The sequence below is a fragment of the Pan paniscus genome, chromosome 6 (genome assembly GCF_029289425.2).
Source record: "Pan paniscus chromosome 6, NHGRI_mPanPan1-v2.0_pri, whole genome shotgun sequence".
NCBI lineage: Eukaryota > Metazoa > Chordata > Mammalia > Primates > Hominidae > Pan > Pan paniscus.
The window spans coordinates 53,769,082-53,793,215 of NC_073255.2; the positions used below are offsets into that span (position 1 = coordinate 53,769,082).

General features: G+C 38.2%; 1 pseudogene; it reads right to left on the minus strand.

Moving 5' to 3' along the window:
• Positions 1–2,858: 2,858 nt before the first annotated feature.
• On the minus strand, positions 2,859–15,352 carry LOC117980955 (rab GDP dissociation inhibitor beta-like; annotated as a pseudogene).
• Between the last annotated feature and the right edge of the window lie 8,782 nt (positions 15,353–24,134).

Genomic DNA, 24,134 nt, shown 5'->3' on the forward strand with positions numbered 1-24,134 from the left:
TCAGAAAGGATGGATCAAACATGGATTTTATTAATTTAGAAGTTAATTCACAGTTCCACATTGTTATTTTCTCCTTATGTGTTGGGCACTACGCAGAGAACGCAGACTGCCTTGGTATGAGTAAATAAAAGGGCATTTCAGTGCTAGCTGATGCTGGCCGCTAGACCCTGGTTTGGAGTTGAAGAAGAGTGATCACTCTTAGCTCTCCACACAGAGGTAAATGGGCAATGCCCTGGCCTCCTGTGGCGTCTGCAGCAGTGCCGAGTCTAACTTGCAGGTCAGTGGTCAGTGATGGAAAAGGACTCCTGCTTGCTTGATGTCAGAGCTACCACATGAGAGAGGCTGCACAAATTCTGACATCAAACTGCCTTGGGAGAATGTACATGGGACTAAGTGGGTGTGGGCTTGACCCCACTCTTAAGTCATTGACTAATTCTTTTCATTAGTCACACTACACTTTCTAAATCTAACCACAACATTTAGAAACAACATTTGTTTGGAAATTCAACATGCTGCACCAGAACCAAGTTTGATCATATTGCTTGTGACTCAGGGTCTAAAGACTGCAACAAACTTAGCAAAGATGTGGTTGGTATCCAAAGGGAAAAGCTCCTCATTTTAAGGTAACATCTGCTTGAAGGGCTTGGTGCCCCAGAGGGTACTTTACCAGAAGGCCATTAAAGATACAAATGGTCTCTAAACTCCAACTTATTTTATGTTTCAATTCAGCAAGCCAGAGTCATCAATTTTTTTTTCTTTTTTTCTTTTTCTTTGTCTATTCAACAACGCTAGTCAGGGAGGCAGGTAAACATGAAATTGGCAGATGATAAACTCTGAAAACTAAACCCATATAGTAAAGCCAAATTAAAACATTTGAAAATGTTTTTATTCTTGTGTGTTGGTTCATTCAAAATAGAGACTTCTTTTTTGATTTTTAAATAGATACTAGTTTCATTCCCATGACAGTTTTGTTAAATATAAAGAATATTTTCTTGTACATCTTCCACAGGACAATAAACAAATTGAAGTGCAAAGTCATTCTGAAAAGGGAAATTTCAAAATACATTTTAGGATCCAGGATCTTTTGCACTGCATGTGAATTAGCTATTTTTAGCCTAAACATAAGACTTATATTTAGAGGCTGAAATCAGCTGATATAGCCTTATTTATGGTCTGACCCAACTGAGAGATGAAATCCGCTGTGATCATGGACTCAGACATATAAATTCAAACTTAGTCTCTAAATATAAGGGGCTCCTGATGACTAAAGGTGACATTTGCTGGAGTTTTCAGACTTAACAAAAGAGTGTCCCTTTTTGAATGTTTTAGATTACATTTTTTTAAAATTGAATTTTTTTAATTCAGCAGCTAAATTTCATTTAAAATGATTTTATATCTTGTCCTGATTACTAATGGGGGCTTAGAAATCATACTGAAAACTTCATTAAGTTCCTCATTCATATTTCAGTAAAAGTTGCCTCAATTGACTTTCATATATATTTTGCAAACTTAGATTAATTTTATCAGAACATCTTTGGTAAAAATTATTGATATGCTTTTATTTCTTTGGAAAATATAATGTATTAGCCAACCTACTGTGGTAAAATCAACTGTGTTTTTCTCAGTAGAGGGACGGTCCATTCTTTTCTTTATTCTTATAAGCAGGGGAGATCAGATACTTCCCCAGCCACAAGGATTCAGAATTACTCATTTGAATGGAGGATATAATCTCAAACTTCTTTCTGAAGCTAGTAAATATCATCTTAGTCTAAATTAGTTCTGTCTAGAGATAATTCAACAAATGACGTTTCTTATAACTGGATTTCACCTTCTTTTCTAGTGAAAGTGCCTTTTAAAATGTATGGAGTAGTGAAATGAGCAGATCAAGGAATTTAAAGACATAGGGAAAATAAGAAAGTGGTAAGAATTTACCAAAGCCATGAGCTCACTGTCTTTTTCTTGACATATTTGATTAGTTTGTAGAACTGAATACCTTCACAACTTAGAGTAATAGAAAAACTACCTCTCCACTTTTGTTGTTGTTGTTGTTTGTTTGTTCTCAGAATTTGGCTTCATTTTGTAGGAGAGAAATAATTCGGAGCCATTTTGAGACAGAAGTAGGAGTTCTGTCAAGTCAATACTGCATTACAGTTTGGTCCATTGAAGAAGCCATGCCTGAGATATAAAAGATGCTTCTACACTTTACCCGCTTTATGTTTACTTCCTCTCCCCTTTTCTTTCATCAACTCTATTGGGTTAAAACACCACATACCGCTTTCTCTAAATGACTCCCTGTGTCTGGAGTTTGGTTAGAATTTTATGTCCTAAACCAAACTTGTGGCTATACTACTCGTGCCCTGCCATACTACTTGACATAATACAAAATATAAAGTCATAGGAAAAACTTCTGGATGCCACCCCAAACCATGACATATTCAATTTAGAATCTCCTGAATGTCAAGATGACAGATGGCACACAATCTGTATGGATCCAGCTCTTGAGCAGCAGAAGCACATAATTGCAAAGCCTACGCTGATTAAAAGATACAAACACCATTTCAAGTTGTCTGTATCAGAATCACAATGTTTGTTTAAAGCTGATCCTTCACTAGGAAAAAAAGCCAGTTTGGTTAAATTGAAGAGAATGCGGTAACCTGTCAATTCTGAATAGCCACTCCATGAAAACGAGTTAATACATGTTGTTAGAAAGATGAAGGGGAGGAGTATTTACTGACACAGCACTCTTCAATCTCTCCATTTTGATTACAAAAGCAGGCCTTACAATATTGATTTCACATAATATGCATTATTTGCCAAATTTTAAATTTGTCCTAATTAGATAATAACATGTACTGGTGTTAGTCTTTCCCATAGATGTCATTTTTCTTGCGCTTCATTTCCTCAAAGTCAAACTCGAATCCTGTAATCTTCTTATAGATGTTTTTAATGTCATCACAATTGTCTCAAAGTGAGTGGTAGGGTTGTATGCACGGGAAATAAAGATCTGGCTTTCTGCTCCCAAGTCTTTCGGTACCAGGAGGCCACTGATACTAACAAATTCCCATCTAGTTGGCTCCAAGAGCTCCAAAGATGATATGACTTCCTTCTCAGGCTCCTTGGTTTCCACAGTTGTAGTAACTATGGCAATATACTTCTCTTGTGTTGCTACATTGTGCGCAGAGGAGATCGTGCAAACACAGATATCTGACTTTCTACTGACTTGGTTCTGTGGAATAATGATCTGGCAGGAGTTGACATCACTGGTGTTCTTGATGGAGTGGCTGAGGATGCAAATAACTCTGATGACCTGGCCCACTTTTTCTAGCTGATCTTTTACATAGCTAGGGTCACAGATGAGCTGCTTACAGTGAGCAATTTCTCCTTCGGATTTTATACCAATTACTTTTCCATCCTGCACAATGATTTCTTCAATTGGCTTATTCAGCATATAGGTACCTCCATAAATAGCACTTAGCCTTGCAAACAGCCTTGTGGCAGTTCTCCAAGGCCATAGAGTGGATAAAGGTATGGACTTTTGACATATCTTGCCAAAGATTCACTGTCATGTTTAATTCTATTAATGGTTTCACAACATGGTTGATCTAAGTAGTCATCAGTTCTGTAAAGTGCAAGAGCATGACCAGTAAAATCTATAACATCTTGGCCCAAATCAAATTTCTTATACACCTCTCACATTGTGGTCTTCTTAGGATCAATTCCCTCTAAAGTTCTCGGATCTTTTTCATCTAAGTTGGCAACATAAACCAGGAATTTCCTGAAGTGACGTTTCTTAAACAGTCCTATAAAGCTAGATGTCAGGGCTTCTGTTTCAGTGGAAGGAACCTTGTAGATTTGTCCACACTTATAGACAAAGCTCCTTTCAGTCGCTAAAATCCAGATAGTGAGTTATCTCTGTATAAAGCAGCATTTAACCAGCTGACCATTAGCCACAAGGAACTTGGGAATCAAGTCAACATTCCCGTCTCTTCCTCTCCCCATTGACGGTGACGGTGGTCCTGGTATTTTAAATATTTTGTATACATCTTCCAGTAGTGTTATAGAGGCACTCTCTCCTCCATTGTAAGGGTTTCAATCCATATGAAGAACTTTCTTGCCCTTCACTGATGTTACACCTGAAAGGATACATTCCATCAGGCCAATGCCCAGCACAATCACATCATACTCCTCATTCACGGTGGGTGGGGCAGGTGTGTATGCAGGACCCAAGAAAGGAAAAGGCGCACGGACTCTGTGACCTCCCTACGAGGCTGTGAGGTGCTCTCTGGCACAAGGGAAAAGGGAAGAGTACTCTCCACTTTTTTTTTCTTTTCTTTTTTTTTTTTTTCTGAGATGGAGTCTCACTCTGTCACCCAGGCTAGAGTGCAGTGGCACGATTTCAGCTCATTGCAACCTCTGCTTCCTGGGTTCAAGCAATTCTCCTGCCTCAGCCTCCCAAGTAGCTGGGACTACAGGCTTGCGCCACTATGCCCAGCTAATTTTTGTATTTTTAGCAGAGATGGAGTTTCACCATGTTGGCCAGGATGGTCTCGATCTCTTGACCTCGTGATCCACCTGCCTCGGCGTCCCAAAGTGTTGGGATTACAGGCGTGAGCTACCATGCCCACTCCTCTCCACTTTTTAAGGAAATATTATTTCTAGTGAAGTTTACACTGGATCTTCAATTTTATGAAAATCATCTAATTTAAAAATATCATTTTCAATACTTTTTCTTTGACTTCATTTTCCTAAGTATGTATTTCCCCTGCTTGAATATGGCTTAAATATATTATTTTATTTCCATAGTTTGAAGGATACTGGATTTAACATTATCAACATGTAAATCACTGCTCTGCCACTTACTCAGTTGAGTAAAATGGGAATAATAATGTCTACCATGTGAAACTGCAAAAAGGGTTACTGATATGATGTACGGGAGATCCCTAGCACACACAGTATCTGGTGGACAGCTGTCTTTCATAACTATGTGTTAAACTGGAAAATCAAGTCAAGTAATCTTTGATTTATTTTTACAAAGAATATGAAACAAGATAGCATAATTAATGATAGAGACAGGGCTTCAACCCAGCCCCTCTGTTGTTTCAACCACCTTTTCAGGCCCATAGGTACAAAGCTAAAAAATAAAATACAAGCAAATAAAACAGATAACACACAAACTTTTTTTCCTTATTCCTTAAAACATATTTATCTTTGGCTGCACATTCATTCTGATGCAAGTTTCTCTGTAGAGAGTTGTTGTCCAGCGTTTATTGTGTGTATGGCTGGTTAAAAATGAATGTAAAATTCTCAGCTCTTGCAAACCAACTGCAAAGACAAAGAATGACAGCCAAATGGGGAGGATAGGTGTCCCAAGAGAGCATCTCACAGAATCATTAACCAATATGCCCTGCAGTATCAGAATCTATTGATGTTGGTTCTACGCTGAGCTCTACTGCCATTTTCTATTTATTTTGACAAGAAGTGAAACCATCAGGAATGTGCTGATTCATTGCCCGTTTGATAGGAGATCATGGGGCACAGGGGACAGTTTGGTGAGTAGGCTTCACACTGTGCTGTGTTTTTCCCAGAAGGTTTGGTTTATCATTAAGAAGCAGGGAAATGTGGCAGAAAAACAAAAACAAAAACAAAACAAAAACCATGGCCTTGATTATAAGACACTTTTTTTCTTTTTCTTTTTCTTTCTTTTTTTGAGACGGAGTCTCTCTCTGTCCCCCGGGCTGGAGTGCAGTGGCGCGATCTCGACTCACTGCAAGCTCCGCCTCTCGGGTTCACGCCATTCTCCTGCCTCAGCCTCCCGAGTAGCTGGGACTACAGGTGCCCATCACCACGCCCAGCTATTTTTTTGCATTTTTAGTAGAAATGGAGTTTCACTGTGTTAGCCAGGATGGTCTCGATCTCATGACCTCGTGATCCACCCGCCTCGGCCTCCCAAAGTGCTGGGATTACAGACGTGAGCCACCGCGCCTGGCCCGAATACGTTTGTTCTTAATCATTGCCATAATCTCCAATTTCTGCCTTCCTTAGCATTATAAGCATAATCATGATAAAATATTATGATTTCCTAGACCAATAGCGTCCTTCTGACTTCTTTTCCTTTCTCCAGAGTCCAGATAAACTGCCTCGGTTCCCTTTTCTTCTTACCCTCTGCCTAAGGCATCCTAGGAATGTTTATCTTGGCTCTACCTTTATCCTGTACTTCTGCTTTCCTGTAAGGAGACTAGTCCTACCTGTGAAGCACCATTTTTCATTCTCAGTACATTGTTGACTACGCATATCAAAGAACTATATGATAAAGTACACCATGATTTTATTACTAGTATGGTTTCCGATTGTGTTCTAGCCACACATCATTAGTTCTGCTATTAAGAAAACTAGTACCATTCATTTCCAAGACAAATAGGTGTCCCTACCTAAGGCATTGAGAGATAAGGCCGTGCATATTCATAAGGAAAATTTTCTGCTCCCAAAGATTTAACTGATTTTTTTCTTTAAGCTTCTATAGCAAAAATAACCAGAGGTTGAGGCAATAAGATCAAGCCCAGAATCACATCATTCCTGACTGTGAAAAACAGACCTTTGGTATCTATATAACCCAAGAACATGGCTTGGTTTCATATGTGAACTGAGAATATTAATATTTATATAGTAGTCATAAAAACAAAATGATATCACTTGCATATAATTCGATGATGTTCAACACTGTATCTTGCATATGGTAAGTGCTTAGTGCACAGTTTTCTTTCCCCTAAGATAGTGCATCTCAAGTGATGTTTGTTTCATAAAATTGGAGAAGGGAATTTAAGTCATTTTATTGTTTCATATATGAAGTATTTGAGCTTTGTGTTCCAAATACATCATTGGTAAGACCTATCCTTTGTGCAAGGAACGCTGAAAGATTAACTTAAGAGGACCTTACTTTAGCAATGAATTCCCATAGACAGATGGCACCCCTGATGGATCACTGTATATGCCACTAAGTCCCACTTTGGTCAGGAGAGTTCATTACAGAAGGCTCACTCTCACCCATTCTGCTGTTTGCTGCACATTCAGACTTCTAAGATTATTCAATGCTTTCTCATTTTAATTAAAGTAATTTCATCCAAATGAAGCCATATAGTATGTCCAACTTTACAATGTGCTGATATTTTGCAACTACATGCAACGTTTGTGTTTATATTACATTTGTACACCTATTTCTTTGTGTTTTGATTATGAATTAAAAGGTGAGCTTGGAAAGATGACATTAAATTTTGGTAATGAATATATGCAGTTATATCAAGTTCAGCTAGTTCATCTTATTAATAAACTACTTTTAAGCAGAAATCCAGACAATCTTTCATGGGAGCATTTCAGAGGTAAATGTTAGTCCCTCTCTGCACCTCTGCCTCCTTCCGTCTCCAGCATGCAGCCCCCAGGCAGCTGTCCTGACAGATGTCTACTCCACAAGGGCTAGGCTGGACTTTGGGCATAAAATAACTTAAAAGAGGGTACAGCTAGACCCTAGCTGTTCTCCAAATCAAAGTTTCACCAAAAACAGGTATTGGATTAGGAGATATGAGAACTATTTTCCACCCCTAAGCCAAAACTGCCCATTTTAGAATGTTATCACTTCTGTATATAAGTCGCTATAGACTTTTCTAGCTAGCACTTTCTGTGGCTACTTAATGAAAACACCCAAGGGACCCAGAAAGTTATTCTTTATTGTTCCTTAAAACAAGGGGATGCTGGGAAGGATATTTAAACTCCTCAGAGAAAACAAATGGACAGTGCTGCTGTCTCTCCTTCCCACCCCCACCCCCAAATCCCTTTTATTTTTTTCTTTCTGTGAACCAGGTCACATGATGATCAACTCTGTGGTTGGAAGTCAGGAATCTTCAAAGGAGTGGGATGATTCTGCAAGAACTCCCACATTCTTAGTGATTGCACAGTACAGTCTGATCAACCCTCATGAAAAGGACAGCTGCTTCATCTCAATAAACCCATCGTCATAAATCACACGATGGAATATTACACAGCAATGACAAGGAATGAACAACGGGCCATAAAACCACATGAGTAAAGTTCAAAAACATTCTGTGGAGTTGAAAAGTACGTGGTGTAGGAGTCCATTTATGAAATTCAAGAACATGTAGAGCATGGTATGACAGAAGTCAGCATAATGAATACTTCTGCTGTGAAGATTGACTGGGGAAAAGGATGGAAAGACTTTCTGAGTGACAGAAATAGTTTGTATCTTTATCTCATTGACAGTCAAGTAGCTAAAAATTGACCTGGATGCACACTTCAGATTTCCACATTGCACTGTATTTACATTACACTTCAATTTTTAAAGGCAAAGGAAAGAAGATGGTGACCCCTGTGGTAGTAGTGGATATTTCTCAGTGGTCCGAATTCTAGAGATTTTCCTGGCATTAGGAAAAAAATGCAGGATTTTTAACATATATGGCCAAGAGAAGTTGAAAAACATAGCTAAAATGTGCTTAAAAACAAAACACCACAAAACATTAGCATAGGTTTTATACGTCCTAGTTCCTCTCCCTCTCCTTCTCTTTCTCTCTTTTGTTCAAATGCTGGAAGTGAACAACAATTGTTTTGATAATAAAATAACTACACGGTGTCAACAATGTTTCCGTCATTGAGTTTTGAGGCTACAGCAATGACAAGAAAAAATGGACTTTCGTGTTAAGAATCTCACCATCTAAAAGGGAGTTATAGCATCTTTTATAATATTAAGTTGCATTTGCTGACTGCTATCTATTTACACTCAACTATACACTTACAAGGTTCTACCTGCTTTTTTGTATTAACTATTTTAACACTCACAACCAACATTGAAGGAGTTAAATATCTTGCCTCAAATCAAAGAATTAATAAATGGTAAAGGCAATATTTGAAGCAGACAGTGTATTTCTGGAGACTATTCTCTCACCCACTACATGGTATTAACTTTCAACCATGCTATGAGATAAACAAAGAAGTTCTCTCCTGGTTTGACTTCTGTGGCATCTGTTTCTTTTCTTTTTTTTTTTAACCTTTCCCCTTCTCTTCTCTACTTTTTACTTTCCTCTCCTGATTCACTTTCATCTACCTGCCTGTTGAATATCAGTGTTCCACAGTTTATTTCCTCGGCCTTAGTTTCTTCAAATTCTGGAATTCCATCCAGAAAGAAACATCATTTATTGCCAGTTTCAGTCACCATATGTCTTGCTTTCTGGGGAACACATCTACCTGCATTTCCAGAGGCAATTTCAACTTATCTGGTCTGTCATTTAACTCTATATCTTTCTTCCAAAGCTTGTTTCTCCTACCACGAAAGTTGGACCTTCCACTCAACTTGAAGTCTTGTCGGCATCTTTGACCAGCTTTACACCCTAGTCCTCCACAACAAATGCACAGTGACCTCCTGTCTCTCATACCCTTCCCCTCCACTCCACTAACATTACCTTGGCTCAGCTCTCATCTCTTACATGAATTGTAACATCCCCCAGTTTCACCCATCCAAATACGTTTCCACACTGTGGAGAACACACAGGAAGCTTTCTAAATTTCAAATGTGTTCACTCTACTCCCTTGCTTTGAAACCTACATTTCCCACAGGATAAAGTCCACATTTTATGGCATGAAAACCTTTGCCATCGTGCCCAGATGTTAATGGTGGAAGTGCCAGCCTAGGCAAACCTAGGCAGGTGCACTAGGTTGGAAACTGTGTCAGGAGCAATGTAGGAATGAGGATTAAAGCCACAGGTAAAGTCAGGTCAGAGGTCTTTGGAAAGTCTTTATGAAAATGGATGAGGTGGGGGCTTGGTACTGATACTTTGAAATGTTTACCTGCATCGTTCATCATTCTCAGGAAAAGCAGCAACCTGCAGCTGGGTTCTAAATAAGATTTCCAGTTTTGTCCAGTCCATCCCAGATGCACCCAGGTGCTCTCTTCCTTCAGAGGAAAGAAATATCTAGTCCATCAATCACTGCCCCCCTTCCAATATTCTAGGGTATGCCCTATTTTCCCATTAGTTCTTGGTTTAGGCTACTGCTTTCCCCTGCCCTTGGCTTCCTTTCTGTCAGGAGAATTGGCTCACCAATTTCCACTTTTCCTACTGTGATTTTATTATAAAGATAGAAAAAGCTAAGTGTTCATGTTCCCAGCCTTCAGTGTAGCTTCTGACGGTCACGTAACATAAATGTGCTCAGTCCAGCATTCACAGAACGCTGCTGCTGCCTCTCTTTCTATTCCTTCTTCCTGCTTGGAATGCAGATGTGATGTTAGAATTGGATCAGAGAAATTGTGACTCTGGGGCCATGAACCCACCCACTTCACTCAGAGTTATGGGAAGCTTAATGTGGATGTGCTACATCGACCCTGGCTCAGCTGCCTCTGGGCTCCCTGGGAAATGAGGGAAGTAAAGCCATATTTGTTAAGGAAAAAGTCAGAGTCGCTCTGGGCTCCACACAGCTGAAAGCATTACTAACTGATACAGCCTTTTTCATTCATAAATTATAAGGAAGGCATAATTGTCCTTACTTCACAGACATCTCATAGAATAGAAAAGCTAAGTAAACTGGTTTATCTTGGAACAAGATTGGAAACTTGTTATCTGAAACTAAAGAGGTCATTTTCCACTCTAAGGTCAGTCCCAGTGTGAAGACCAGCAGTTGTTTTTGTTCTGTCTTTTGGAGATAAGGAAATTGTGGCACACAGAAGCTTTGAGTCTTGCAAGTACCATAAACCATGTTCATTCTCTGCCTCTCTTCTTAATCTACTTATTTGCTGTACCATTCTACTCAACACAGCCAATCAGAATAAAGTCTTTGTCACTCTTTTAAGTCAAGAATCTATCTTAGATATCAGTGGGAATATTTTATTAAAAATACAGCACTAACAGTTATAGATTTTATCTATCTTTGAGGATTCTTTTGTGTATTATTTCTAAGGTATCAAAGAATAATGGGCCATTTCCCTAAAGGATATTTAGTATTTATTCTACTGTAAAAATTGCTAACACTGTTATTAAATATATCAGAAAATGTTTCCCTGTTTGACCACTGTTTTTGAATTGTGGCCATAGAATCATTAATTAGTTTTTATTTAGGTACTCAATATTTTATAATCTGTTCACTGAGCATGATAAAGTAATTAAAATGAATTAGACTGAGAAGCTACAGAGCAACAGATGTTAATACCAATTGTAAATGACTGAAAAAAGCTGAGGAGCAATCTGAGGAATTAAAGATGATTCTTTGATATGCATTTAGGATATGACACTTCTATAACCTCATTGAAGGGGATTCCACTCCTTTATGCAAACGTGTCATTAAGAAGAGACCCCCTCGTCTCTGGAAGCCTCCAAGATCTCAATACTTCTCTGCATCCACATTTATTTTCCTTTTTTGACTCTAGTATTCCTGTCTCTGTGACATCCTATTGTTTCCCAATTTAATTTCCATCATGAATACTATTTCCTGATTTGATGTCTCATCTCTGCTGCTGATCCCCTGGATTCATGACTGCAGCTCATGCAAAAGCTCTCATCTCTTATCTGGAATTAGAACAGGCACTCAAGCTCCTGCTGGGATCAGAGAGTGGGCCTTCTGTTACATACTGGAGACTAGAACAAGCAGGGATCTTGCCCTATGCTGACAGAGATCACATTTATTTTTAAATTTTGTGTTTGTATGTTTGTGATTCCATTTTATTCCCATTTCTTTAAGGACATATCTGCTAGCCATGAATTCACTTAGTTTTCTTTGACTGAGAAAGCCTTCATTATTTCTTTTTCACTTTTGCAGAATATTTTTGCTCTATATATGACAGATTTTTGTGTTTATCTTTCTGTTTTATCTTTCTACACTTTAAGTATGCCATGCTGTTGTCTCTTTGCTTGCATAATTTATGATGAGAAGTCTGCTGTAATTCTTATCCTTGTTCCTCTGTGACTAGCATGATTTTTTTTTTCCCACTTTCTTGGGAGATTTGCTTTTTGTCCTGGCTTCAGGGGAGTTTGAATAGGATATGGGGTGTGTGTTTGTGTGTGTGTGTGTGTTTTCAGTATTAATTCTGTTTTTTTTCCTCTAAACTCCTTAGGCCTGTAGTTTGGTTTATTGGTTTTAGAAAATTCTCAGTCATTATTTCTTCAATTTTTTTTATACTCCCTTCTCCTTTTCTTATTCTCAGAATGCAACTATGCATATGTTACACTATTTGATTGTGTCCCACAGTGTTGGGATGTTCTATTAGTGTTCCAGTTTTGTTTTTCATTTTTTTTCTCTTTGCTTCCAGTTTAGTAAGTTTCTATAAACCTATGTTTAAGTTTACTGATTCTTTCCTCAGCAATGTCCAGTCTACTAATGAGTCCATCAAAGGAATTTGTCATTTCCATTGCTATATTTTTATTTCCAGTATTTCAATTTGATTTTTTCTTATAATTTCCATCTCTCTATTCAAATTATCCACCTGGCACTGAGTGTTGTCATTTTGTCTAGCATTTCCATTGAAGCCATTAACATGTTAAGCAGAGTTTTCTTTTTCAAATTCGTTGTCTGATAATTCCAACCTCTGTGTCATGGCTCTGTCTAGTTCTACCAATTGCTTTGTCACTTTGAATGACTTTTTTTCTTGCTTTTTAATATTCCTTATAATTTTTTGGTTATAGCTAGACATGAAAAGAACAGCAGATATTAGATGAATTTTATATGTTGGGAGAAAAGCACAAGTTTCCTTGTGTGAGGCCTTAAATGTAGAAACGGATGTTAATCTGGTCAGAAGACAAGCTGCATTTGAAACTGTTTGTGCCATGGGCACCAGCGCTTTCTGGCCACTCCATTGGTGCCCTTTTTTGGCTCCCACTTGACTGAGTCTCCCCATGTGCCTCTTCACAGTTGTATTCCACTGCTACTTTTACTGTTGTTTTTTACAGTGGTGGTGGTCCTGGCTAGGAAGAAGGTTATCTGATGTCCACATTTAGCTAAAGATTTTGGCAGGTATCAAAACCTAAGTCCTGGACATGTAGCCTTCACAGCTATTCCTGTCCCTTTTCCTGGGATAAAAATTCTTCCTCATCTTATTGCTCCTCTTCTTTTTCCCAAAGTGCAGTGGTTTTGAAGCCTTTTCTCCTGCAGATTGAGACTTTGGTTGCTTAGGGGAAACTGAGATTATGCTTCTGGTTAGAGATTTGGTGGTGATCTCTATTTCCATCTTTCAGTTTAATAAATTAAACCAGTGTCTCAGGGTTAACTTTGATAATTTTCCCTCCAGATTAAGCCTTTTATCCATGAAGTACATAGTTGGAAATAGTCTGGGTAGATTTGGCAGTGGCTGCTTCTTCCACCAACCCCAGCCAGCACTACAGTGTGTGTGGGGAAAGGAGTGAGGGATGAACTTTTTCTAGGTTCTTCTTTGTTCCCCTTTGTAAATGTTGGGTGAGTTCCTGGACAAAAAGCTCACAAGAGAGTGGAACTCTCTCCTAGGAATACAGCCCTTGGAAGCTTCACATTCTCATACTAGCCCACCCGCAGCCTCCAAAAGTTCTATACAATTTTTAATTTTTGATTGGCTTATATAATATACAGTGGCTCCTGTTTCAGATGAGAAAATGCTGGGGCCTTCTCTCCAGATGTCAGGATGTCACTTTTCCCTATGATATAGTTTGGATGTTTGACCCCTTAAATTTTCATGTTGAAATGTGGTCTCCAGTTTTGAAGTGGGGTTTAGTGAGGACAGTTTGGGTCATGGGAGCAGATCCTTAATGGATGGCTTGGTGCTGTCATCACAATAATGAGTGAGTTCTCACTGTAGTAGTTCATGTGAGATCTGTTTGTTTAAAAGGGACTGGAACCTCCCGTATTCTCTCTCTCTCTTTTTTTTTTTTTTGTTTTGTTTTGTTGTTGTTGTTGAGACAGAGTTTTGCTCTTGTTGCCCAGGCTGGAGTACAATGGTATGATCTCAGCTCACTGCAACTTCTATCTCCCTGGTTCAAGTGATTCTCCTGCCTCAGTCTCCCAAGTAGCGGAGATTACAGGCATGCACCACCATGCTAGGCAGGGTGGCTCACGTCTGTAATCCCAGCACTTTGGGAGGCTGAGGCGGGCGGATCCCTTAGGTCAGGAGTTTGAGACCAGCCTGACAAACATGGTGAAACCCTGCCTCTACTAAAAACACAAAATTAGCCCCTTTTCTCTTGCTCCCTCTCTTGACACATGACAATGGCTCCCCTTCACCTTCTACCATGATTGTAAGCTTCCTGAGGCCCTCATCAGAAGCAGATCACCACACTTCCCATGCAGCCTGCAGAAGTATGAGCCAAAATATACCAACTAACTTTATAAATTACCCAGTCTCAAGTATTCCTTCATAGCAATGCAGACTAACAAACGCTACAAACTCAGTTTTCTGATGGGTCCAAGAAAAGTCATTGATTTTCATTTTGCTCAGATTTCTTGTTGCTGTGGGGCAGATATAACGACTTCCCAGGTCTTTACATGTCTGAGCTGAAACTGGAGTCCTTATATCAGTTGTAAAAATAAACACTCTACTTAATGTTATTCCATTTTACATTCAACGCAATCAAGAAAATTAAATTCTTATACAAGGAGCCTGACCGTGTTCCCATTGGAAAGAGTGTTGTCTAGTAATTTCACTCTACGTAGGTGACTAAATCACATGGGGACAAAGTGGGTGGGCTTATGCTGCACAGTGAATTAGTAAAAGAGCTTCAGATGAGCTGGATTTACATGGACTATTCCTATAACTTACAGCTTGGACAGTTTTAGGCCAAACAAAGACTACAACTCATATTCCACTTTCAAGTTGTTATATTTTCCGCAAATCAATTACTATTTAAATAATCATCTGCATATAAAATTGTTTACTTTAGTCCTCTCAAAATAGATAATTTGAAGCTAAAATACGAATTGTCATCCTCTGTAATTTAGAGAGCATTTTATATGACAATTAAATGCTGAGCATGGTTAGATGCTTTTGAGAATACACTGTACCATCCTGGTGGCTTATGAACTTTAGGGGAGAATGACGCATAAATATGAGACAATATCAAGAACTAAGAGATTCATAGAAGTGCTAAGTGCAGGCCCATTATGGAACATATCAGCTTACAGGCCAGACACTGAAATAATGGGATTATGATAGGTAAGAGTGTCCAGTCCAGGCCAGGTTATTTTAGAGGAATCATGAGAAGAGCCCACTCTGTCCTGGAGCCTACATGGGTGGAATTTTTCTGAAACGTTTCAAATAAAAGTAAAATAAGCAATCTATCAATTGCCATTAAGTAACAGAAAATTTCTTTATATTATTCCAAAAATATATCATTAGAGCTGGAATTTAGTAGGTGACCTATAATACTGGTGTTTCTGGTCAGCTATCCTGGCCAACCCCCAGTCTCCTTTTCTAACATGTAACATTAGCAGTGACCATCATTTATCCGGATCTGTGAAGCCTCCCAGAAGAGCCTGCAAGGTGAACAGCAGCCAAAAATCAGTGCTGTGGAAAAATGTGAGCTTCTACCTCACATGCCTCCTTTCCTGTTTCCTGCAGTGTTCAGAGATGGCTACTCAAGGTCATGGTTACCCTCACACACAGATTCTGAAGGCTACTCTTGGCTACAATTCAGGTAATGTCCAACAGGGCAAAGTGAGAGACTAGTTTCTTGTCAATAATGATAACCTTTTTTAATACCTAACACCAAAATAGCAATCAATACCATATTGGACTTACTCACTCGCTGGGAATGTTCAGCTAGCTAAAGAGGGTCTGCAATGAAGATTCAGAACAGTTTCAGGAACATATTTATTGGAGTGGCATTCAAATTATAAAACATTGTAAGTATTTGGAGGAGAAAACTTCAAGTTGTGTGTGTGTGTGTTTGTGTGTGTGTATTGGAATTGAGGGAACATTAGAAATTCCTAACTTAGTAATTAAGCTTCTTATTTTCACTGAAAAAGGAAATCTCAGCCTTATAATTTTCAGCAGATCTAACCCCTAATTTAAATTCTTTGTCTACTTTTCTTCATTTTTTTTTTTTTTTGATGAATGCCAGCCAAATCAATAGCACCCAAGCTAATCTCACTGGTAATGTTCTTAAAGGAAATATATACCCAGAATACTTGCCAGGTGTGACCTAAACAGTTACTATATGCATATTATTTCCAGATTCTTAATGTGTCCCTAGCCCAGAGAAAGGGCTACTTTAGCCTTGTTACAGCTTATATCAAGGCCCAGTCTCAGAAATATTTCTTCATCTCAGAAATACTTTCATGACTCTGATTCTATGAGGAAAGACATCATGCAACATTCAGCCATTGTCAATATCACTTTTTTCTCTTTTTCTTGAACTTACGCAATGATGTTCATAAATATCCATTTTCAATGTATCTATTGATCCATGAATACATTTCTGAAAGGTCATAGAAACTTGAAACTAACTTCTAAGGCTTTAGAACTTTCTTCTTTGCAAAGAACCAAATCTTGTTTATTTTTCATTCACATTAGATATTATAACACAGTCACATGAAATAAGGCAAAATGAGATGAAAAACAGTGTGCTAGTTACTATCATTCTATCATTTAATACTCAGCATAACTCTAGCACATAGGCTATGCTATTTATAATTTCAAAATGAGGAGACAATTTCAAGTAGATTTAGTACATTGAAGTCACATGGTAAAGAGCAGAGGATTTGGGATTTATATGAAGATCTGTTAGCCTTAGAGCAGGGTATTCAAATTTTGCCTCCCTGGGCCACATTCTAAGAAGAAGAATTGTCTTGGGCCACATAAAAAATACACTAATCATAGCTAATGAGCTTTTAAAAAATTGCAAAAATGTCATAACGTTTTAAGAAATTTACGAATCTGTGTTGGGCCGCATTCAAAGCTGTCCTGGCCCACATGCGGCCCGCGGGTTGTAGGTTGGACAAACTTGCCTTAGAGCCTACATATGTGAAGTAAATTATATTCCATTAAAATCTTAAAGGAGTTTATCATAACCACCAGGAAAAATATTTCTGAAGAATCATATTTTCATAGATAAAACACTTAGTGCCATAGCAAGACCTGCTCATGATGACTGGACACTTCAGAGGCAAAGGAAACAAGCCTTGGTGTAGCCTTGTGCCCTTTCAGAATGAGCCTTTCCACCCTCTTCTGCTGGAAAAACTTCCACTCAAGCTTAACATCTCACTAAAGCATTACCTTTCCCCTGAAGACAGACAGTTGGTGGCTCTTTCCTCCGTGTCCTCAGGATTAGGACTGCTTGTAGAATATTTCTGCACCCCCAACACCTAGCTCGGATACTAGAACACAAAAGAAATGTGGTAAGTATGTGAAAGAAGAAAAAAAGTGAGATGCTGATCACTGCAAGCCTTGACAACAGTAGCTATATGCCATGACATCCATTTGTCAACAATTTATTTTCCTATTATTTTCTTATTTAAATTCCCCCCGTGTTAATGAGAAGCACTTCAGTTAAGTGCTTAATAAACAAGCAATTACTAGATAGACATTAAGGGCCTGCTGTATTATTGCCTGTAACATAAAGGGATAGTGAGAGGTACAAATAAAACCCCAACATTTATACATCATCTTAAGGTATTAGAGAGTATTTTATAATATAGGCATTACTTGTGAAGCAATTGCGCACTTTGCTAATTGACTTGGGGTGATGGATGAAAGATTAGCATAAATAACCCCTTTTTGAAGTAAACTAACATTAGCAAGGAAGACACATGGCACTGGATTTTGAGTAATTTGATCAAGAAACCATCTTCCTTTGTTCATTTATATATAAGTTTGCTAATTTGCCCAAACTAAGCTCAAGTCTAGAAAACAGTACTTCATAGTTGCAAGTAAACCTTGTTTCATTTTGCTTCACAGCTGAGTGTCTTTTCTTCTACTCAGGTGACCAGTTAATCCTGACAGAAGCTCCCAACCCTCTGTAATTCAGCCCTGTCATCCTTGTGACGTGGATTACCTTTCTGGCTACAAATTGAATCATGGTGGCTCATCACAGTGTTGTTCTCCAAGCCTGAAAGGTATCCTCTGAACAGACAGCATGCCAACCCATGTAACCCTTGCCTTCTTCCCCCACCTCTCATTAGGGTATTGCACAGAGATTGGACTGGAAGTCAGACAGATGTGGGCTGAAGCCCTGGCTCCCCTAACTGTGGAATGGTGCTGTTTTCTCAGTCTCTCTGGTCCTCAATTTCTCTTTATAAAATCGGTGGACAGTGGGAGCATATAATAATCTCAAGTACTAAAAAAGTTTTAACTTCTTCTAAGCTCCTAGTAATTGCTTTTATTTCTCTTACAACATTTTAATTTTTATCAAAATAACACATGTATGGAATTCAAAATGGGAACAAAACTAAAAAAGCAAAAAGACTTTTTCCATTCCACTTTTCCCAATGCCAAGGACAGTCTCTGATCAACCTTCAGAAAATCTCAAATTAGACTGTTACTTGGATAGCAAACAATGAAGAAGCTTGAAAGAAAGAGAAAAGTAAAAATATAAGGTAAGGTGGTAATTTAAGAAATGCATATAAGAAGTAATTTAACTCAAAATATATTCCACTACTCAGAAGCAGATAATATACATTTTATCCTAGAAATGTAACATAGGACATTGCTCTAATCCAAAACTACCCTGGGAAAATGAAAGGAGGTGGTGAGTGTGTGTGTGTTCAACAATGGTATCCTCATTTTGCATAGCAGCAAGTCAACAGACAATTCTTAAAACTGAAAAACAGGGCCAGGCACAGTGGTTCATGCGTGTAATCCAAGCACTTTGGGAAGCTGAGGTGGGTGGATCACCTGAGGTGAGGAGTTCGAAACCAGCCTGACCAACATGGCAAAACCCTGTCTCTACTAAACATACAAACATTAATTGGGCATGGTGGCCAGTGCCGGTAATCTTAGCTACTCGGGAGGCTGAGGCAGGAGAATTGCTTGAACCCAGGAGGTGGAGGTTGCAGTGAGCCGAGATCATGCCATTGCACTCCAGCCTGAGCAACAGAGCGAGACTGCATCTCAAAAAACAAAAAAAAAGAAAACAAAAATCTGAAAAACAAGAAATTATGACATAAGCCAATTGTTTGAGAAATACAGGTGGACATCATACTCAGGAGAAAAACGATTAAGTGATTGTCCCTAGCAAACTAATGTAACCACAAATAAAAAAGTAAAATTACCTACTTTTTCAAAGCTGTTTATCACGTTACAGCAGCTGTGCCCAACTGGTCAACTCTTTTCTCTCAAAGTCTTTATGTTTTTGTGTCTTTGCTGAATTGTTTAATTCTTTGCTGACGCTTTCTAGTTCTTGTTTTGTTTTGGTTTTTTTTTGCTGTGTACAGTCATTCCTCTGTATCCATGGGTGATTGATTGGTTCCAGGACCCCTCTTGAATATCAACATATGAGGATGCTCAAGATTCTGACAAAAAATGGTGTAGTATTTGCATATAACTTATGCACATCTTCCTGTATACTTTAAATCATCTCTAGGTTACTTAGAATACCTAATACAATGTAAATAGTTGTTATACTATACTGGTTTCTTATTTGTATTATTTTTTATCATATTGCTGTTTATTATTTTTTAATATTTTTCATCTGTGGTTGGTTGCTTGTTGGAGCATTTTCAATTCACCTGCCTTAAAATCTTTGTTAGATAATTTTAACATTTGGTTCACCTTAAAGTTGGTATATATTGATTATCTTTTTTTCATTCAGGTTGAGATATCCAAATTTCCTTTTTGTATGGGGACCCAAGTCATATAAGATGATGGGCCCAACTTACTCCAGTATTCTCATACAGTCACATTCTGAAGTTCTGAGGATCAAGACTGCAACACAGAAATCTGGAAGGAGGAACACAATTCAATTCCTAACAGCAGTATAAATGGATCCCCTCTTTAGTATGATTTTTAGACTTTATAGGAAACATTCTCATTATTTCTCAGTTATTTTTGGCATAATGAATGAAGTTTCTTCTGAATGTGGCAAGAAGTGTGAACCACTTGGCTGCTCAAGCACAAATGGGGATTTGCAGGGAGAAGCTGGAGCTGTGGTCTCCATTTTCCTAAGAATGGTGCCAAGAATAAAAAGCAATGAAGGGTTTGTGATAAAAGAGTAAATAGTGTAAAGATGTTCAAACACTTCTAAGTAATAAATCTGTATTAAAATGAATATTTGTATTTCCTTAATTTCATTAATAATGAAACAAATGAAGAAAATTACCCATATGTTGAGTTCATACAATTTTTTAAAAAACACATATTTTGTTTTATTTTATTTTAAAACTTACTTGTATTTATTTATTTTTAAAGGCAAGGTCTCACTATGTTGCCCAGGATGGTCTTGAATTCCTGGGCTGAAGTGATTCTTCTACCTCAGTCTCTCAGATAGCTGGGACTACAAACATGTGCCCGGCAAAGATATACAATGTTTTCTACCAATTCTTCTCTATCCCTTCTTCCTGATAGAATACAAGCTTGAAGGCTAGAAGTGCGATGGTCCTCAGCTCATATTAAATTGACAAACATTCCTGAAGTAGTAGTCATAGGCTTAGCTCTTGGCTAAAACAAAAAACAAAAGCAGAAACAGCAGCACATGTGTGTGTGTTATATTTATTAACTGTGCAGTTTTAAAAGGTAGAGTTTTCTAATTAGTTGAAAAATTTCTTACTATATCAACAATACAAATGTGTTTAGAATTCATATTATGTCATTGTTATCATAATTGGACCTCAGGAATGTAAACAGAAATGTATTTGGGAGAGGTGCATATCGCTGCTGACCCTGTTGGGCTATTACATTCTTTTAGACTAGAAAATGTACAGGTGACACTAAGCCAGTGGCAGAGAAATTGGAAGATTTGTCGAGTGATGTGACCCTACTCAATTCTTCATAATTTTTCTAGCAGCTCTCACATGATTTTTAAAATTTAAAGTCCAGTTTTCACTACCAGATAATTTTGATTGACACTGGAGTGACAATGTCTGTTTTCTCAATGACACCTACTAGTTCTTACTCATTACTTGTCACTGGCATGAAGGGCAAGCAACTTAGTTAAACTGTTCATAGGCCTTACAAAGCTTGTCTTTTATTTTTATATGGAGGGGAAAAACAATCCTGGAGTGAAAATATGCCTTAATTTAAAGAGGAATTAAGTGTTATAAATGGCTCATAAGCACAAACCTCCTGAATTGTTCTAACGCAAGAGGAGCAAATAAAAGAACCACATGAAATCCCCACCTTAATCATTTTATTTTATGACAAATATGTTGCTTGAATTCCTGCATTTTCTTATATGCCAAATAATTTCCAGCTTGAAAAATAACTAGAAGCCATAAAATCATTTACTGTTGTATTATTTAATTAGTCATTTTACAACTCTTGTATTTCCCAAATCCAATATCCCTAATTTGTTTGTATTTTAAGTTATTTAAACTTCACAGCCATACAAGCAGATGTATCAGGTAAGCATGTGAGATGGTATGTTGAATATATTACCATACAGTATTTCTTTATGCAGAATTACACACGGCAAATTCTCAGGTGCAGTGACCAAACAATCAAATAAGATGCAAGTACTCTGGGAACCACCAAGTTTGGACAGAGGATTGTAAGCTACAAAATTAGGAAACGTAGGAGAATATTTACTTTACATAGAGGGAACAGAATGAGTATAAGCGCCAAAGCAAGTATAGCTTCTGGGAACGAGCTTATAGCTAGAGCTCAAACGAAAGGGAAGGGAGAAAGCCAGGCTGCAGAGGTGACTCCATGACTGATGCCATAGTTTCTCTTTCCCCAGGAGCATAAACAAGCAGCTGTGAGGAGCTGGGGATAATAATCTCACCATAAAATTCAGAGGAGATTCGGGATTGGATATGTATTTAGGGAAGAGTAACTAAAATAGACAAAAAATGAGGACTAGAATTTAGGATGGGGGAAAGACTTAAAAAAGACTAAGGGAAGAATAAGAGGTTTTAGAAAGAGATGTGACCCATTGAACAACTGGGTCACCTAAAACACATCCATCTAAGGCATCCATAATGTTGATCTGAAATAAAAGTCTAAGGCAAAATTAGCATAAGTAAAGAATTTGTTTCGGCCAAATTTGAAGAGTGTACCCCGGGAAACACATATCCAAACTACGTCAGAGAAGTGCTTTCAGTTGAGGAGATTACAAGCAGATTTTTAAGGACAAAATGAAGAGGTATACCAAGGTGGTCTCAGCCTGTTCATCCAGAAATACCACTGGTCAACAGAAAGGAGCTAACAGATGATTGGCTAAAGGCTACAGCACTTCTTGGAATAGTCATTATCAGTTTGTGATGAACCCAGCTCCTGGAATTCTTATAAGTAAAAAGGTACAGGAATTTCAGGGGAGTAACTGTGGCATCATGACCACCCTATTTGGTCATTGTAATTTAGTTATCCTCATTTGTTGGGTTTTGTTTTCAATAAGCACGACCAGTGAGAACCTCCCCTTTTGTTTGATCCAACCTTACAGAATAGCTTATTTTCCACACAGCCTTGACTCTGTAAAGTTTAGACGATCTTGGAGACAATTAGTAGACTGCTCTTTAAACCTTCCTCTAGTTGTCTGTATATCCCACCTTATGCAGAAATGGTGGTCAAAATGGTAGCTAATTTGGGTGAGAAAATAAAACTTTCTCCATGCCCAACACCCTCCACACACACTGGAGTTCAACATTAAAGGTAGAAGGAGCAAAAGGGAATCAACAATGAAAAATAAATAACCTCTCTGAGAAAAGTAGAGCCCTTTACTTTCCTCCCACAGAGAAGCGGCCATGGACATATCTTTTCAGGTGTGTCAAAAGAGTCTGTTCCTGTGGTTACCTGAATAACAAAGACCTAGGCAGAAATCATTGAGTTGTAGATACAAACACTCTCAGACTAGCCAGACAATTGCAGGAGGACTGGGGAAGGAAGAATAAGATAGTATCTCCGGAACTTAAGGAGAAGATCTCTTGAGAAGCAGATGCCAATAACTAGAGGGAAACCACCTCAGGCTGAAAGGGTAGATAACAGTCTCCATCGTCTCTGGTCAATCATTGTTGTTTCTCTCTAGGAGTCTGCTTTATTATTTTTTCTTAGAAGCATGGCCTTCTCAGCTTACCTTTCACTTATTTCAGATATGGCTACCCAGATTAAATTTTACATGAGCATTTCACTCGGGGACCCCAAAGAGAATAAGGAGGGGCTCTGGGACTCAAGTTTACCTCATAGAAGAAGGGATCTGAGTGGCCCAACCTGGATGAAGTGACTTTTCTAATCAGTTGTCTTTAGGATTTTTAAAATTATTATAAACAGGGGTCTAAGTGTTCATGGATAGTGTGGTGACTATACAAGCAAATTCCAAGAGCAAGACTGTCTCATATGAAAGGTTGCATTTCTTAGCAAGAACCAGGTCTCTAGCAAAGAGCAAACATTCAGTAAATTGTTTCTGAATCTATTAATAAATGATAAGAAAAGGCAAGGGAAATCAACATCCTCACTGCATGCCTTCAGACGTGTGTTTCCTATCAGATATGGGTATTCCAACAGAAACTGGAAAAAAGAAAATACAATGCATTCACTGGACAGAAATATTGTGGATGGGGGGCAAGCATTGGGACAGTGGAGAACAAAATTATTCTTGAGGTCCCCATTAATCAAAATATTTGTGGCATCCAGAAGCTTGAATCTTTAAGGACAAATATGAATCTTTACCTATCTTCTTTTACTCTTCTCTCCTTTCTCCTAAACTAATTCTAATATATACATTTACTTTTAAAATTTCATAAAGCCTATCTAATTGGGAATTTAGGTCTCCTTGTGGACACCAGAAGGATATAAATGATTAGGGGAAATCCCACCAAACAGAAAGGGCAAGAAGATGTATGAATGAGTAGTAAGCTCAAGAACAACCCATCAGTCCTCTTCTTTATTTTACCCCCAAACCAAAACTTAGGGATGAAGCTTCACGAAGCTCTCTTTGGTGAAGGAGAGAGGCCTGTTCCGTTGCCGAGGAGTGCGAAGCTGCACATTGGCTTTGGGATGACACTGGGTATAAAATTTATCACTTGTGATATCCCTGTGTGAT